Raw genomic sequence first — 17,321 nt, forward strand, 5'->3', positions numbered from 1 at the left:
TTTATGACAACAGAGTTGCATATAAGTAATGGTATGTAATTGTTACAAGTTTCTTGTTTCTTTAGCAGGAGCGCACTCAGTTTCTGTTTCCCTGCACGACAAGCAATTCCCCACCAGTGTCTTTGGGACTTTCACGTTGTGTGGGGAGAGAAGAGAAAAACTTTTTCAAATAGGTGAATCTGACTGTAAAATCACAGAAACTGGAATAATGTGTGAGTGGGAAGGGAACAGATTTAGGACTCTCAACTGTTTTTTGACTCATTTTTGGAAGTCTACATTTCAATTGGCGCTCCTCCCCGCCCTTTAAGGACTGTTGCAGGCATAGCTGAACTAATTACACCTCTCCTTCCCAGACACCCCCACTGGGGCTCTGCCGGCTCCTGCCGTCATCCATGGCCTATTTGGATGTGCAGACTGCAATCTGGGCATAGCTGGAGCATCTGTCCTCGCCGGTCACCTGCCTCTTGCTTCTTGTGGCAGATAAGAGACTGAACTGTAACAGGCGTTTCCTTTGGTGGGGGCACTAATTAAAATCTCTCTTCTGTCCATGAGTACTCATTTTCATGAATATTCGGGAATATGTTACTTCTGAAACCTGACCTCTCTGTGCATTGTAGTTCAAAGGTTCAGAAGTTATGGAGGATGGAAAAAGAGGAGAGATAAGTCTTGTTTCCAGAGGCAGCTCAGTTGAAAAGGTTATCTTTGCTCTGCAGAGAGGGAAGCTACTGCTCCTGGGTTATGTGCTTAGAGCAAGGGTCGGATTTGCAAAGATATTAGACACCTAAAGAGCCCGCAGAGTTTTAAAGAGTGCTTCACGAGCCGGTTCCCACCGATCCGGTATCTATGTTGTCAAGAGGCTAAACATCTTTAAGAACTCGGCCTTTAACTGCAGGTGGTGAGAGGTCGGGGGATGTCATGTTGCGTGCCGGCAGCCAGTGCACGCCTTCCTGAAGGACATGAGGGACTGCAGGCAGACTGAGCTCTCCTCGCTCACCGCGGTGGGAATCCTGCAGAGTCTCCTGGAGGCTGTGGACCTCACAGAGCTCCAGACCTTTCAGAGAGTCAGAGGCCTGGGGTGCGAAGTGTAAATAATCTGAAGCGGCGGTAAATAATTAGCTCTCAATAACATGTCTGCAGTGACTTTCATCTTGTCAGTGAAGTAGTTATTAGAGGTGTGTATTAGGAATCTGTTAATCTTCAAAGATAAAACCATCTATATAAAGTGTATCAGTATGAAACATATTCTGTCACTGTGGGACAAATGACTGTATGAGAAATGGCTTTATATTACACACTGCTTTATAATTGGGATCTCTGAATATAGTTCTGTGTTTCTTGGGCACAAATGTGGAATTAAAAAATATTTTATTTAATGCAACCGCTGTTTTATTTATAATGCTTTCAATAGCAAAATCTTTTGGTTGTCATGTAACAGTCTGTGCAGGGTGCTTTTGATTTTAGCAGGTAGGATTTAGAAGAGTTCAGTTCTCTCCTGGATGCATATGCCCGTGCTGCATTGCAATGGGAGTTAATGGGAACAGCCAGCTGTGAAAGGAGAAGAACAGATCCCAAGGACTAGATCATATATAAGAAACTTCAGCTGATTCTTGTGCAGGGCCAGTCATATAAATTGAGTTTGGATGGAAAAGAGATCAGTAAATGGGCTAGTGTCATCTGCCCATCATCTGCTGGGCATCAGGGGTTAATCAGCAAGTGATGTCCAGAAGACCAGTGAGAGTCCTCCAGTGAGACTTGTGAATTATTACTAGTTTTATCTTCCCGTGTCCTGGCTTACCTACAGAGGAGGTCACATGGCGTTAGAGGTGAGCTTTCGCTCCCTATTTTGAGAAGATTCACTGCTGATTTGGGATGTTCTAGGAAGTGGACAGCATAAAGTAAAAACAAGCTGACAGGACCACAGGTCTGCCGTATCAGGAGGAGGAGCTCCAACCTCCTGGTTAGGGAGCTGTAACCAAGTGTTAAGGCTACATTTGGGAAGTCAAAAAATGCCACAAATACTCTACTGTGGCTGGGTGCCACAGCAAGACAGCACTGCCTTTGCAAGAGCAGGGTGATACAGCTCCGCAGGCACTTCATGCTAGCCCAGCATGGCCCACTGCTTAGTGCTGCAAGGATGGATCCACCTCTTGCCTCCAGTGGAGTGAAGATGGGGAAACGGTCGTATAAAAGTATCCAGAGTCATTGCAAAGGGATGGTACTTCATTGAGAAGATTGCTGCCATTGCTTGCCGTGTTCTAATGAAGAGATGAGATGGTGTTTCCTCTTTGAGGTTTCCACTGGACTGGCAGTCGACAGCGTGTCAGTACGACTGTTCTGAGGAAATCGGACTCAGTCTTCAGTAGCTCCCAGCTCATGGAGTTTAGTTTTGTCTCTGAGCACTGAATTGCTTTGAGTTCAATAATTCATCTCCCTCCAACTGCTTTGTTGTCATTTGATTTATTAATGAGTTGGCTCGGACAGCTATCCTAATGCTTTATCCCAGCAAAATGAAACGAAGGGTTGTGCTAAGCACAGATTGCAAATGCCAGCACATATTGGGTGAACAATAGACCATTTCCCTGTAGCTGGTCCTGGAGGGACAGCGTGGTTGGTAGAACTGGCGCTCCTAAACTCTAACCTTGTTTTGTCCGTCAGTGTCCCGTCCCAACACTCATCCTCTCTCTGTCTCTCTGTAGAAGAACTTCAGATCATGCTTTCTTTTTTTCAGAAGCGGAGTGTGATGATTAATTAGATAATGTTTGTAGAGCAGCGTACAAAACCTGCCAAGGGTTACTGTCCTCACTGGTATTATTAGAGCTGGAGGAAGACTGCCAGAAGGTATTGATTACTTAGTAAAAATAAACCCTTCAAACTTCTCTGGTCTTTATTCATTATGGCTTTTTATCTCTGCGTCCTGCAAACATTTCAGAGGGTGGATTTGTTTGCCGGGAGATCAAAACAAAATGTTGACAACTACTAGTGATAATTTGTAGCCCCGTGTGTGGGCGACATCAGAGGAATTTGTGCAGTGCTCTGGAAAGTCCTTCTAGGCTTTAAATCCACTTGGATCCTGGAACTGTTGTTTGAGCAAAGCATCCGCATGGCCAGGTAGGGATAGCACATCAAGTATCAAAAATAAGGAGAGAATTTCTTTGGGGTTTGTATTGTGTATAGAAGCTTGTATATACTTTCTAAAGTTGACATTTTGATTTGTTTAGTGAAGTTTCTTGATTAGTTGAGTACAAGCCGAGTCTTGCAGTGTATAGTGGGTGCTGTTGAGAGAAGTGTGGCTGACTGGTGGGAAGGGCTTGCTGCCTTCTGTGTTTTCTAGTTCATCTCACAGTGATGGTTTACAGCTTCTCTTATACCTCCTTGTGGAAAACAAAATGTCACACTTTGAATTCATTAAGCAGCTGTGCAAAGGAGGGGGGACTGTTGAAAGGGAAAGCTGTTTTATACAACAGTAAAATACAGCGGAAAAGTCACATGTCTGTAGCAGAAAATACATGAAAAAGACAAATATTGTGTAACATTCAGAAGGGCCAACTCATGCTTGGTAAAGTGACATTTCTAAGGAGAAGGGATACAACAGGAGGACACTTTGAGAAGGAGTACGGCTTACAGGATACCAGAAAGATGTACTAGTCATTCATGGATCCAGAGGACTAAAATTTAGTAGTGACTTCAAAGTCAAGTGTGGCCTAATGGTTTACTCTGATTGAAATGTGCAGTCACAGCAGAAGCAAAACATAACATCTTTCTCCAAATTAGGCCAAGGACTAAGCACAGACCTCCAAACATCTGCACGTTACAACCTAGAAACTGCTTTAGCAGTGAGACTAAAGCCAGGCTTTGGTGGAGACTGCAAAGTGCTTTCTGTGCATATGTCAGACTCGCAAATGGATTTGCTTTGGTTATCACAAGTCCCCTTCGTGTTGATTTTCTGCCATTATTCCAACCATTAAGCTTCTTCGAATTAATAGTTGGGTAAATAGGAAGTTTTTAAGCAAATATTGATGACTGCACTTAGTGAGTCACCCAACAGTCTGAGAACCGACCTGTCATGGAGCAACAGACACATCTTGTCAAAGCTGCCCATTAGTGCTTGAAGGTCCTGTGCTGGTCTGGCACACCAACCTGCTTGCTCAGGAACAGAGCACCTTCTGGATGCACTGACCAATGTTACTCTTTGGTAATCTTGAACAAGTACCAGCTTATTTTCTTTTAAAACTTGGGACAATTCATGAGCAAAGGAAGGGCAAGAACCATCAGTAGGTGCTATAAACTCATTCCCCTGTGCTAGTTGCTCAGATTTCTTCTAGAAGTAACTAAGATGTGAGCAAGTCTTCCAGCTGCCTGCTGCATAAAATATGGGTGAAACAGGTATTTAAAAAAAAAAAAGCAAATGACGGAATTAATGTGTAGCTGCGTAGGTACGTTATCGGTGAATGGGAGGAACGGTGCCAGTGCTGAGAAGTGGCAGAGAGGCTCCTATTACTGAAATGTATCATAACCCATCAGTAACTCAGAGATGGAAGACGAGCTGTGGGACATGGGACAGTAAAGACCTGATAGTACAGTTTTTCCAATGGAGCTGTTTGTATGTAGTTGCCCATTTGAGGAGACCACTGAATATAGGTTTTAACGGTGGTGCTCTTAGGCAAGTTCTCATGTGGGCACTGCAGCATCATCCCTGATGGTCCAGGCAGGTGTGGAGTTAGACATGAGCATGTTGAGTGAGAGGGGGGGAGGAGTAGATGCTCTACGGGAGGACAGGGCCTGCGCTGGTGGGCTGGGCACAGATGGAGCAGGGAGACCACGCAGGACATCCAGTAAACCTATTGCACAAGCTATAGAGGAGGGAAACTTGGAAGCCGCTTAGGAAGTGAATGGGAGACTACTGCAGTCTGAGGACTGCGATCTCACTTCTCTGTGTTGTGGCAAAATGGAAGGAATAAGAGGTTTTCTTGTCTGCAAAGTCAGGGAGGTGGTAAGAGAGTCCGACACCATGGAGGAAACCTCTAAGGGAGATGAGTGCTGGGACAAGGCATCAGCCTGATCACCAGCAGTATGGGTTTACCACCATCCCTGTGTAATGCACAGCTAAATGGGAGATGGTGAAACCTGAAAGCAGAAGCATGGCTTCCTCCCAGAGAGTTCTACTTCTGCCAGCCGTGAGTTTGGCCTCTTTTATGAGTGCCCACCTCGTAACCCTGTGAGTAGTAGCTGCACAGATTTATTGGGATGCTTCTTCAGGGTGCTGGCCCAGCCTCCACTGACTCGTGGCTTTGGGACTTCCTCTGTTCCTGACTTTTTTTTCCTCATTAATTTTGTCCAGTTGCTTTTTGAACCCTTGTTAATGTCCAGCAGCACCACAAAGTCCTGCAGCGAGGAGATACCCACTCCTTGGCAGGGAGCAGTGTCTATTGCCCCTCTCGCCTCGTTAGGATGTCTTCTCAATTGTTGGCATGATGAGTTCTTGGCTGTGGGTTGCCACAGAGCTGTGGTGGGGCAGACCCTAATTTTAGCACATTATACTGGTTTAATGATGGTAATAGAAAGTCAATTTATAGGCAAGAGCAAATTGCCTTTTTATATGGGGAGGAGAATAATTCGTCCTGTGTTACATTATTAAATTTGTAATCTTCATTTTTAATGCTTATCAAAAGTGAATATTAACAGAACCTAAAATATAGATCTTAAATTTATGAGCTGCATTTTTTTTCCCCAAACTCCTCAAGTTCTATAATTTGTCTTTAAAGGTGAACTTCAGCAAGGTTTTTTTTTAACTTAATAAATTAAAATCCCATACTCGCTACCGATCTCTGGACAAGCTTAAAGGCTCCAAAGGTACTTACATTTTAAATAGCAAAAATGGATAACTATTTTCATCTTTGCTGAGTGGCGAGTTCTGAGTTCAGGCTTATTCCCTAGTGCTAAAAGATACCGGAGAGACAAAAATGACACATTTTCATATGCCATTTGCTAGCGAGGAGGCTGTTGTGATGCTCTTTCTTGTTGCCAAGGAAACGAAGCCCTGAACTTGTGGCTCTGCAGGCAGGAGGAGGAGGAAAGGACGTTATCTCACTCCTGAGCTTGCTTTGTAATTTTGGCTCGTGATTGGGGACTGTGAGTGGGTTGGGACTGAGGGTCTCTCTCTGAAGTTTGCTTTCAAAATTGTGTGTCCTACCTCCTTACGTTTGATTCCGTGTTAGCTGAAATAAATGTGAAGGCTGGAGCCTGACGGCACAGCTCCACCCTCGTACTGATAATGTGGGGTAGGTGGCTGTATGCACGCAGGTCACCAGCGCAGTTATTGTACATAGCGGAGTGAAACGGAGCGCTCGGAGTGCAGTCAGTGATGGAGGGGATTGTGCTGCATCTGAAATGAACTTCTCTGCCAGTACCGTCTCAAGAAATCCCAAGGCCGCCTTCTGTCAGCCTGGTCTTTGAGTATGAGAATAGAAATGTAAAAGTTAACTGCAAGTATAAGAAGGAAGCAAGTTATGTAGGCGCAGGGGCTTCATAAGCAAGGTAAATGCACAGTGTCCTCTTCTGACCTTGTTTCATTACTGTTGGTCAGTCATTGCCTGCACATCTTATAAAGAGGTTCCCATCAAACATCTTTTTTGTTAGTTATGTTAAAACTATTTTTTCACTCCTAAATAAAGATACATATTGCAGTGTAATGCATGTCTGATCTTCCTGAACTGGCAGTGTTGTCTGCAGGACTGATATTGGCTATATCACAAGTCCATACTTCTCTTTTATTTCTTCTTCATCTGTTCTCTTTTCTGCTCTCGTAGGAGAGGGAGAGAAATCACCAAGGCGCACTAAAGCGTTTTGTTCATCCCTGCTCCTTCTACAAAACATATTTAGAAATATTTGGCACAAATCATGGGATATTGGTGAACTTGCTGCCATGTACGTGTCATGGGGTAGCCATGCTACGAACAGCCATCCACTTCTCATGAAGTTGGGCTGGTGTCCGACCGTTTTATGCTGTGAGTGATTAACACAAATTCCATTCAATACAATATTGAACACTGTAGTGTGTCTCTTCTTGACAAAGGACCGATTCTTCCTGCATCTAATGGTTGGTAATTGAGAAAATTAGATCTTGGTATTGTTCTTAAAACATATTAATCTGCTTCATTGATGGCTTTTTTTCTCTAATCCTCCGTAATCTTCAGACAGGCATGATATTTTGGTTGGTTTCCCACGTTCTCCAGTATCTTTCAGCAGAGATGAGGATGTTATGTCTATTTTCCAGCTCTGGCCAAAGGGCTTTTTTTCCTCTATTTGTCCTTTGCTTGGACAAACGGTGAGCTGAATTTCCCAATGGACTTCAAATAATTTGGAGTGTGTTTATAGCTAAGCGCTGCTTTTGTGCATGCAGAAGACAGATGTAGGAGGCAGAAGTGTGTCTGCCATGTTCATCTGTGGGAGAGTTTATCACTCAGATGAGAGTCTGTGTGCATCTCTTCAGGGTTTAGGCTGTGAAAGTTTTGCTTGAATGTTTTTGGGTTTGTTTTTTGTTTGTTTTTTTTTTTTTTTGTTAGGAGGCTGCTAGTTAAATTTCAGTGCCTCTGTTTTTGGTATTGGATGGTGTTTTCTGTGTTTAACGGCTTGACTCGTCACCAGTTGAAGATACCCATGATGTATGATTGGAAGGGCTGTTCACTATGAGATGAAACCCAGTGTTTTGACCACTTTGATTTCTTAGTCACGATGAATCACTTTATATTGCAAGGTACTGCTGCAACATGATGGCTGGTCCTGTCGTGCTTCTGAGCATCGAAGCCTGACCCTCTTTTCAAGCTGTCCAGAAATGCCTGCAGCCAAATTATCACAGTCATGAAGGGCAGGGTGCTCTCCTTTCACTCCACCCAAGCAGAACCGGGCACTTGGACTGTATTAAAGTGGTCCCAGATCCTGACAAGGGATCCATACAAGAGAACTGGTATGAGCGCAGTGGATCCATTTGCAAGAGCAGAGCTCTTGTTCGTGGGTTGGAAGAGCCGGTGAGTGAATCGGGCTGCTGCTGTGCCAGAGCCTCTCTCTGCCTGCCAGAAAGCACTGGGCTCTTCCCCAGGCTTTTGGGGAGCGCAGCCACCCTCTGTGCTTGCCGTTTCGGCATGCCAGCGTGCTGCAAGTGGAGGTTTTCATGCTTGTTCTTTCTTCCCACTTGGGAAGAAAATGGTTACCTTTAATGCACCTATGGTGGGATGCAGTAGTTGCCCAGCAGAACGGGCACTGCGTGACTGTGGACCTGTCAAAGGATGTCTCCACATGAGTCAAAGAAGTGTATAGAATTAGAGGGGAAAAATGTGCTGGCTTGCTTGCTTGCTTCCCTTAGCATTTGCTACAGGTATTACATGAAAGCACCTTTGGTGAAGCCTGACACAGATAGTTGTATCATCTGGTGAAATTGCCTGGAATTAGAAGCTGAATGCCTGAAATTGTTCGACTTCTCTGGAAACCAGACCATCATCTCCCCCTCTCTGCTTCCACAGTGGATCAAATAATTGCTTCCAAATGGACACAAGTTATTAACCAGTGTGTATAATTAAAGTCAGCTCCTTGTGAATTTGATCATTCATTTCCTTAAGGAAAATATGATGAAGTAATTACAACCCAAGCTAAACACAAATCAAATGCTATTCTAAGCGCGATTCTGCACCATGATTCTAGTTTATGAATGACTCCAGGGTTCTGTGGCTTCATGCCTGTTAAAGAAATGCGGCTGTGTTTTTAATTGTGTTTATAACGAATGAACAAAAGGTTGCATGACTCATTCACTGTGCCAAGACCATTGCTCACTCCTTGTGTTCACACACACGTGGTCCTGACAAAGCCGCTTGCTCCTAAAAGAGCGTCAATGGGACCGAAGAAAAGGGAAAAATCTTGTTAATAAATCTGGCCTTGTCAGCTCTTTCCCCCGGAATTTTATCTGTACCAAAACTAAGCTTTACCTGCTCTAGCTGTGAATTTGAGGGAGGCAATTATTTCTTCCATACATAAGGCAGAGCCCTGTCCTCACCCTCTCCCTTCTCTCCATCATATAAATGTAGCACATACTTTCCAGTTTCGGCCAAATTTGGTGGAGAGGTGGAAGATATGAAGACCCTATGATGCCTCTGGGTAGAGAGAAAGACCCCAATTAGTGGTGCCAGAAGAAAAGGTCTGATATATAATCTCAGCTTAAAAGTAACATTCTGAGTGAAAACAAAACCCTGGAGCTGAGCATTATAAGTCCCCTGGATGGAAAGGTGTGTCAGCTTCTGCGAGAAGCTTTGGTTGCTTCAGGAGGCTCGTGACCTCAGAGTCCTCTTCTACAACGGGAAAACACAGCTTGCAAACAGGCTGCTTAAGTTATTTTGCCGATTGCTTTCTTCCCAAGAGTTACTGAGTGCGGAGCAGGACGCTGGGCCCTTCCAGGAGGTATAGTTAGCGAGCAGGCAGGTTCAGCGGCCTCAGGAAGAGCAGAACGGCCTCGTGCAAAGCTTCCTGGCTTAGTGAAGTGTAGGCAGGCAGCTCTTTCATCTCATGTCAGCCTTCTCTTACAATGACGCGTTCTAGCTGCTTTATTTTTGTGAAGTCACCTCATTTTTGTGATCCTCTTCTAAATTGAGAGGTTTTCTGCAGCTCAGGCTTATTCATATTTCAGATCCTGGACTTAAGCAACATCCTCAGAATTATTAATAGTGTGAGATGGACGGCAGAATTAGGACAGAGTGCTCCGGTTCAACTCACTTGTAATTAAGTAGAGATCCTGACCTGGCCTTCATAACTTATGTTGGTCAGCTGGAGTACTTCCAGCCACAGGGACACAAATCGGCTCCACCTCTGGTCCTTCTTGTGAAATAACAAGAGGAAAGCCCTGGGATGGCCCTGGCAGACAAACTAGCCACCCACCTTGTGGCTTTTCATGTTTTCCTGATGCCCAGATCTTCATAGTTGGCAAAGTTTTAAGAGTTTTGAACTGAGAACATTTTATCTTAAAGCACTGCTGGTTGTTGGTACTACATCTGACATTTTCCCGGGCTTTCTAGGGAGTAAATATTACCACGTAGTAGTTTAAATAAAATCAGTTATTTGTTGTTATTAATGGCTGTACCTGTTCTCTGAGCCCATCAGCTAAACTTTCCTTGACTTGGCATATACTCAGATAGCAGAACCCTGGGGCCCCCCAGGTGGGCAAATGTCAAAGAGGGGGAGTTAAACTCTTAGTGAGGCTTAAACCACAAAATCCAAGAACTGGAAGGATTGGATCCCCTCATTGCTGTGCAATCAGAATATGTGTGTGTGTGTGTATATATATGTGTGGTTTATTGCAGTATAAATGTCATAGTAAGAATTTTTTTTTTTTTAAGTCATGCCCAAGCACAAAAGAAGCAGAAGATGGAGAAGGGCCTGGGACATGCCTGTCCCAGACATGCAGCTCTTCCAGGGACAACTGGCGCAGCATCAGCAGTCCCGTGCTTGTCTGTCCCTAGAGACCTGGCCTGCAGACGGGGCAGTGTTCGGTTTCATTGGTAGGCTGCTGAAGAAATACTACAGCAGTGAATTTTCTGTATGCATATGGACATTTTGTTTAATCACTCTCCTGCAAAGCATGGCAGATTGGGGGAAGAGAAGGGGGCAGCGTGTTCCATTTTCTTATAAAAATAAAAATGCAGAAGCAGCCATCAGATGAAGCTATTTGGATCCTGCTGCTGCAAACAAAATAGAGACATGGAAAGAATTCTGAAGAGTTGGATCTAGCTGCAAAGTAGTTCCCATGAAATACTCTGAAAGAAATGAACGTTTTTGTTAGTATTATGGTACTGTAACTTTTTTATGGTGAAAAGCTAAACAATTTTTTATGGTAGTCAAAAAATCTGTTTAAAAGTCATTGACAGTGGAATATGTGTGTTTACCTTTTGGTTTGTCAGCTTTCTGTCTTTTGTCAGTGAAGGAAAAAATCGCAAAGTAATTTTCCTGGCTACGTGTTAGTTGCAGAACTTTTTCTTTAGACTTTTCTAAATGAAAATTTTGGCCATTTAATTTTTTTGTATAGATGAATTATCAAAAAGGTCAAAATTAAAAATAGTATCATGGGAACTATTTGTTTTTAACCTCAAAAGGAGCAGAAAAAATACATCACACTTTCCTAGTTTAAAATACAGAAATGGATCACACGAAGACAGGAAGCAGAATCAATGCTTTACCAGTACTCCACCCAACCTACAAGAGGTGAGAACATCTTACTGGGGGTGAAGACCTGCTTAAATACGGACATAGCTGGATTTAAGACAAACTGCAGCTCAGACCAGCTTGGAAGAGAAAATGCTGCGTTAAAGTAGCTGGGGATCTGGGCTGGGTTGCGGGGTTGTTAGGAACTACAGGCAAGCCTAAAAACCGATGTGGGGTTTGGTGCTTCCCCTGCCCACACCGGTGGGGTGGGAGAGGTATGGAGGGCGAAATGCTCTTCTCCCAGGGTTGTCTCACTGGGGTGGTGGGAGGGAAGGACAGGCTGTGCAGGGGAGCGTCAGATCTGTGTTCCATTTTTAGCATTTATAGGAAGGAAGAGGAAGAAGGTTAGCTTTGTTCTACCTAAATTAAGCTACTGTTGCTTTATGAAGGCTCGCAGAGCTTCCGTGCCGTGCACAGCTACGCAGTGAGTCGCCCTTCTGCAGGCCAGAGGAAGTTTTCTGTTGTGCATCTCAAGCTCAGTGGGTAAAGAAGGGAAGGCAGCCTCCGAGACTGCTGCCAGCTGTCTACTTAATAAAAATAACCCTGTGAATGATTTTTGGTCCTCTTTTAATGGTGAGGAGGAAGAAGAAAAAAACTATGGGTTCGGGGGAGTTGATTTGACATGCACACGTCTGGGCACGGGTGCGACCATTGCCTGTCGGCGTGGGCGAGGAAAGGCAGGGTTGAATGCTAGGATGAGAGAGCGCTTTTTTGTGCTAAAATACCATAGTGGCCCAGGAGCAGTGGGATGTCTTGGTGACTATGCTACGGGTGGGAGTTCAGAGGAGGTGTCTCGCTGGCATCTCCGCAGGCTGCCCGTGCAGGTAGGGTGTGCTGGCCCTGCTCTGCATTCAGCTGGGGTCTGTAGCTGCACAGCAATACAAAGAGTTGCTAATTTTACTGTTTTCTGTCTCTCACAAGGAGAGTTGACTGACCTTTCCCAACCCTGTGGATGTACTTAATCTGCACAGATTAAGAATTAACATGTTGAAATATTTTTTTCCCATCCCATAGAAGATTTCCTGCTTAATTTGGAAAGAAAGGGTGTGATTTTATTAGTGTCTGAAACTAGGACAAGGGGAGCGAAGCAAACAGCCTGATTAGTGCCCCTGCTTATCCCCAGCCATTTTCTGTCATTTCTGGTGGATTATTCAGGCTGTGCTCATAGTCTGGCGTGTTCTGGAGCACAGTACAAACTGCCTCTCTTTAGGTGCTGATAATTCACACTCCATTAGGATGTCGATGTAGGGAATATTTGGCAGGATGTCAGAGCTTGCCAGGCATGATGAGATTGAGTTCATCTCGTTAAACTGCATTCTGAAGTGACAATCCAGTATTGATATATTTTTTTTTTTTTCCTCAGCAGTAGCATCCCCTTAGGAGAGCAGCACGGCTTGCTCCGAACACAGATACTGATGTAAAAGGGCCTGCGATGCCCACCCCGACAGCCGCTCTGCTCAGCATGTGCCAGGCTGTCACAGGTGTTGGATATTCATGCAAGGCTGTGGGAAGACTTTTCTTTTTTCCCTTTGAAGCCGAACAATGGAATTCTTTTATTCATCTCAGAACTGATTCATGGCACACGAATCTTAGCACATGTCTGTAGCGATTCAGCATCTGACTAAACAGAAAATAATCTTTTATTTTTAAACCTATTAGGAACAACAATGCAGTGACAAAGCTTGAAGCAGAGAAGCTAATGCATTGGTTCTTTTCTCAGAGTATTTGAAAATTAGAAGTAGGTAAAATGGCCAGCGCTTCAGCAGTCTCACAGGGTGCTGAGCTGAGACTCCCACTGCTGCTTTTTGCCCACAGACATGCCAAAGACCAGTTGTCGGACTTGGGACCTTCTTCTTCATCTCAGCAGGTGATAATATCCAGATGGGTGCTTGGTGTTTTCCCTTCTTCATTTTTAGCCCCAAACTGACATGCGTCATCTTTTCTCTGGGGCAGGTCTTCATGGAGAAGAAAGTAATAATCAACTCTTTGTTTTTGACCTTAAGAGTGAAGTTTGTGGCTGTGGGAAATGAAAGGGCTTGTGAGACCACGTTTGAGCCAAGGATAGAGCAGGCAGATTTGGCGTGAACTGCTGCATAGCTTGGGGCATATCTCCTTTGCAGCACCCTGGGTGCTGACTGCAGATGCACTCTGCTGTGGCAGACATTCATTGCCCTCATGTCAGCCCATCTCTGCTTCTACATGATCTGCAACATGTTCCGAAGGCTGCATCGACTCTGTCAGATGGGTTTTTCTCTGTTTCCCCGCTGGGGTTGTCAATTCTCCGTGCTTCGTAAGTGCTGGGCCTCATTTTGGAGCAAAGCAGATAATTCGCTTGCTGAGGAACACAGGTGTGAAGCCAGAGAGCAATGTGTGCCCAGGTCGATACCCTGCAGCATGTATGGATGCAAATCGATGCATGCTGCTTGGCTTGGGTAAGAAAAGCAATAGAAATGCAGTCTCTTTGCTCAGACTTGGACTAGTCTTTCCTGGAAAATACAAAATGTTACTTTCTCCAGAACTTTGCAGTAGGAACAAACGCAACCTGAAAGCAAACATCCAACTGATTTCCCTTCCTTTCCACCTTGCACCCCAAGGTGAAGTCTGGGAAGGAAAAAAGCTAACGAAGCTGTTTTGCCGGACTCTTGGTGTGTACTGGGTGGCCTGTGTTGGTGCTGCCTGGCCATGTGCTTTGGGTACCAACATGTTCTCTGCTTGGAAGCAGTTGGTTCATTTAGGAGCAAAGCTGATTGAGTTGAAATTCAGTCAATTCCTAATCTCAGGGTTAAATCAATATCAATTAATTCTAAAGTATGGGAGGGTCCATAGCACATGCATCATGCTGGTTTCTTTTTGTGTTGGTAGCATCCAGCAAACTGAGCGAACATGGAGGAGAAAATTGAAAACAAAAAGAAAAAGAGAAGGAAGGTACCAAGTACCTGGGGGAGGGAAAAAGGAAGTGACAAGAGAGGAGGGTAGTGTAAGGATAACAGTGAAAGGGGCACACTCTGTCCCTCAATAAACATCTATCATAGAGTAATTCTGTACGGGAGTAATAATTCTATAATTATGACCTTGTGATGAGCTATTGCGCAACTTGCATGGATTTTTTCAAGGCTTGATGGCCCCTGAGACCTGTCAGTAGCAGAGAGGAAGGGCCACGAAGGGTCGTGCGTTAGACTGACGTAGAAGAGGACGTGAGAAATGGTGACTCTTTCCTTGGGGGAGAGAAGGGGACAATGCTGCTCTTATTTTCCCACCCCCAAAATTTGAGGCAAATACAATTGGTGGCAGTCAGTTCTGCCACAGGAGTGGCGTCATCCTGGAGGAGAGCTGCCTCAGAAGAGCTGAAAATATATTTAAGGAAGGGAACTCTCCAAAGGATGCTCTGTGCTATGCAGGGCACCTGCACGGTCACCTTACTCTTCTTTGTCCATTACTGGGTTGTCTGGAGGGAACTTTTTGTTAGTTGGTCTGATGTCACTCACAGACAGAATTAGGGGAAACATGATAATGAGATCCAATTAATAAAGACCAAAATGATGGAATATAATTAATACCAGTCAAGAACGATTTAGGGAAAATGGGTCTTGTCAGACATTGTTTTCCTCCGAGTTTTAGTAGAAGCAGGTATCTGGGTAAATGTGGTAAGTATGTAAGGGTTTTGTCCTAGAACAACATGACCCTAAAAAATGTGATAGTGATAAATAGATTAAAAACTTACTTCACATTTCAAAAAGCAGTTGTCAAGGAAAAGCCTCAAAGGCAGGAGGCTCTTTTGAAGGCCTGGTGCTATTCAGCGTTTTCATTTGATTTGGAGCAAGCATGAGTTTAAACCTGACTAAATTCACAGGTGATATGCACATTAGAAGGATAGTAAATAGTACTGAGGGTGGGAGAGTTGTATAGAGCTGTCTGGACTTTTTACTCTCTCTCTTCAAATAAAATGTGTTTTCTTACATATTCCTTAATATAATGTTCTACAAGGTCGTACCAGCAGGACAGGCAGGGACTGCACAGCGTCCGGGTGTGAGGTGTGATGCTATACCAAGAGCTTACCGTGGTCTTGGGAGATGCAAGCAGAAGCAGTGAAGATGAGAGTACAAGCTGATTTTTACCTCTGTACGTGTTTTTGCACTAAAATGCAGTCTCCAATTCTGCTGTGCACGTTCTTTAAAACCTGGGGAGGTCATTAAAAAGATTCAAGGGCAGGAGAAAAAAATGCCAGAGCATGAGAAACATAAAGAGCTCAGTCTGTTTAACTTGTCAAAAAAGATTGAGAGATGACTTGATTATGCTGCAGAAGAGTCTTTGTAGTGAGAACACAAAGCAGCCCTCGCAGTGGAGAAGGGCATTAGAAAAACTGATGGGTGAAAGCTGAAACCAGACAAACTTAAGTCACATCTCTAAATGTCAGGTAGTAAAATAAACTGAACAGGCAAATGGCTGATTCTTCATCTCTCGATATCTTCAAATCCAGAGTGGATAGCTTTTTAGAAGATATTCTTCAGCCAAACGTAAATTGTTAGGCTGAACAGAGCGAAATCTAAGTGCCTGTCAACACGGAGAACTTGGCAAAGTGTCTGCTGGTCCCTTCTGGTTCTTGGCGTCTGCAGGGTGCTGTGTATCTTCATCCTGAATATTTGAGCAAAAAATTTCTTCTTCCCAAGGTCATTCTGAAGCAGAATCAGCTGCGTGTTGCACTCCAGGCGTGACCGGCTGCTTAACCTTTGTCGTTTACTGCTTAGTTGGAAAAGGTACAGGGAATAAATCTGGTGATGCTGCAGAAGATGTCAGTACTACTCTTACTTGTTCCAGATACCACTAACAATTAAATTCAGACACATGGTTTTGCCAGGCAGCACCCACATACCATTTTACCTTCTTGATTTGCAAAGGTGTTGAAGCACAAGATTTCAGGTGAGGGAGGAGGCACAGCCCCTATGCGGTGCTCCATACTGACCAGAGAAGGTTGCTAGTAGGTGACTGTTGCTTGTGAAATGTTTTCGGTCAGCAGATGAGCAGTGCAGCTTTGTCCATATTTATTCCCTTTCTGCACTGACCCTGTCCAGGTGTGCTACTCCTGATCCGCCCTTCTCTCCCAACTGAGGGGGTTAAAACACTGTATTTTTGTAATGTGCTGACTATGGGTAAAGTTTGACTAAAGGGTTTAAGTGAGTGATTTAGGAACCTGTGTCCCATTTCTGATGGCATCTCTGCTGCTTATGCCAATCTCTTACCCTGTTTCAGTCTTGACTCTGGCCACAGTGGTTTGGGAGCTTGACTTTTTGGCAAAACAGGTTCCTCCTCTTCTGTTCGAGGGAAACTTCTCGCAAAAAGAGACTGGAGGGGAAAAAGGCTGGGGAAACCTTTCTTCAGAATAATGGGAGAGGTTTGTGAGATGGAGGAGTCACTGTGCATCTCTGTCTGGGAGAGGAGGGAGGAACGAAGGATTCTTGTCACCTATTCCTGTCGTCTTGTTTTCCAGAGTTTCTCCACTATAATTTTTTTCTTTTTTTTTTTTTAAATAAGAATATCAATGTGTAAAAGCAAACAGGAATACACCGGTAGAATAGAAAACCACCCACTCATGGAAAAGCCAGCAGTGCAAAGCTGTGCATGTGGTGCTACAGCTGAACTTGCCCCATGCCAGCTGAATTGTCTCCAGTACAGTGCTCTGGTACTGCCTGTCTTCCACGGTGCTGCTTTTCCTTGTCTTTGGCCCCTTCTGCTTTATGTCATTAGCTTTGATTCAGGAGATGGCTAATAGAAAGCAGGAAGCACCTTGGGTTGCTCTAAAGCCTTGCTCTGTCCCGAGCCTCTTGTTTGTTGCCAGATGTGGATGCATAGTCTTCTGAGTGTCTCCAGGCGTCTCATTAGATTGGGGAAATAAGAGATTTTTTTTAAACAGATGTTGCATAGTTGGGCAACGGGGCATTTTTAATTTGTTTCCTACATTTATGTAATTTGCTGCTTTGACTGTGGGTACCTGCCAGGGCTTTCGTAAGGACTGACCTAAAAGGCGCAGAAGGGTGAGTGTTCTGAGAGTGCACACGTGAAGGAGAGATGGGCATTGATGGATGTAG

Source organism: Fulmarus glacialis, unplaced genomic scaffold (assembly GCF_000690835.1).
Source record: "Fulmarus glacialis isolate BGI_N327 unplaced genomic scaffold, ASM69083v1 scaffold20827, whole genome shotgun sequence".
NCBI classification, from domain to species: Eukaryota; Metazoa; Chordata; class Aves; order Procellariiformes; family Procellariidae; genus Fulmarus; species Fulmarus glacialis.